We start from the raw sequence: 1,954 nt of genomic DNA on the forward strand, positions 1-1,954 counted from the left end.
GGCAAGTTTGTCAAGGTGAGTACTGGCGACCTACAAACCTCATTGCCGATCTGAGTGTTGCCCCTAGCAACCCCATTGACCTGATCTGTAGTAAAGGATGACCATGACAGCCTATCGGCAGCCTTGTAGTCACAAGCCGAGGCGGAGTCATTGTGCATGGTGGCCATTGAAGGGCCTTGCGTGTTTTTTACTCTCCTGGTGGCCTTGGCGTATTCTGCGCCTCTTCTGCCCCCTGGGTGGGTCTATCCCAGGGGCCGGAACGAAGTGTCAGCGTTTGGTTTATTGCCTGAAATTCATTACAGAGGTGTCGCCGTCTTCCAGGGGAAAAACAAATTAAATTCCAATTACTGAATGATGTGATCAGAGCGCACGGTGCTCACTACAAAGAGTCAGGTGACTGCTAGGGGTGACCCCGGAGCCTGTGACCCCCGGGAGCTCAGACCCCTTCATATCATAGAGCAGTGAGTAATGATTCCTGATCTTATTAATATAGATTGCAGGTCAGCTACGCACAGTGATCCCAGTGCCAGGTCCGTGTGTGTCCTCACCTGCTTCTGGTCTGTAGATTGCAGGCTGACAACCCCCTTACACACAGTCATCGGGCCGGGGACCGGGGGGGTTCTGCCCTCACTTGTAGGTGTATAGGAATTTCTGACATGCCAGCCGATGTGTGACAACCTACACAAAAATCTCTCCAGGGATGACACAGAGGGGGCGGGGCCAGACCCAAGCCGTGGGATCTCATCCCCGATTCAGAAATATTCTGCAGTTTAATTTCATGAAAACGTTTCCAGAAATAGCTCATCGCCCCATAAATAGAGGTGACACGGGACAGGGAGCGCCAGCACCATGACAGACGGGTATCACCCCGGCCCTGCCTCCTACACAGAAACCAGGAGCGCCGGGGTCCGGGAACAGTTAAATCCCTAATTGCCTCCAAATGTGTGGTGCAGCTTAATGGCCGCTAACGGCCTAATTATTTAATGGCTGCTGGGGACGAGTGTGGAAACTATTAGGAAACTATTGGAGCAAGGGAGCCTGGGAATCTGGCCTAAATGTGGCAACGTCTTAAAGGGGCATCCTGAGCTCTATGTATGAGCGGAGGGAGGTCATGTGACCATCTAACTATATTTTCTGTTTCTGGGGGGGTCATTAAATAATTTCTTCCATCAAATTCCCTGAGGTGACAACGCATGTAAATGGCGGCTGGCGCTCCTCTGGCAAGATCCGTTTTCCTTTCTTGTGACAGGTTCTCTTCTATGTATGACTGAAGGGTGACACCATGAGTGACACTTCTCCTCCAGTGCTGGTCACATGATCATATCTTCCTGGCATGAGGTCATGTGACTTTGATGTTGCATTTATCTTGTCTTTGACAGGTCAGCTTCTGATTGGATAACTTCAGGGCCATGGCGGCTGCAGGGGGTTGGGGGGGGGGGGATTTTGGGTCGCTGGTGCTTTTGGAATAGTCCAAGCTTTTCCTAGGTGCACTGGTCAGGTGACCTTTAATTTTTGGGGGTGTTTGTACCTCTAGGATTGTATTATCTGCATTGTGTGATGGATGAATCTCATTCTCGCTTTGTCTTTTTGCAGGAACAGTGAGATCGCAGGAGCTCGGGGGGAGTTCCGGGCCCATCAGGCCCCTCGTCTCATCCTCCACGCTGGCCTCTCCGGTTCTGCAACCATTTTGTTTTATATTTAATGTCACAGCTATTAGGGCAATAAAAATATATCAAAAACCCCTGTCCGTCTATTTCTCTGCATGTCACTCTTTAAGAATGCATGGGGCACCAACAGGGGGCGCTATACAAACTTGGTGCAATTTCTGACCAGAGGAGTGGCCGGCTGGGTAAGGACGAAGTTCTGAGTGGGGTGGAAGGATATTCTTAGCCCGGTTTATGATGTTCTTGCTGGGGCATCCCTGTATTATTGCCCCACCAATGGTGGACCTACC

Source organism: Pyxicephalus adspersus, chromosome 11 (assembly GCF_032062135.1).
Source record: "Pyxicephalus adspersus chromosome 11, UCB_Pads_2.0, whole genome shotgun sequence".
Classification (NCBI taxonomy): Eukaryota; Metazoa; Chordata; class Amphibia; order Anura; family Pyxicephalidae; genus Pyxicephalus; species Pyxicephalus adspersus.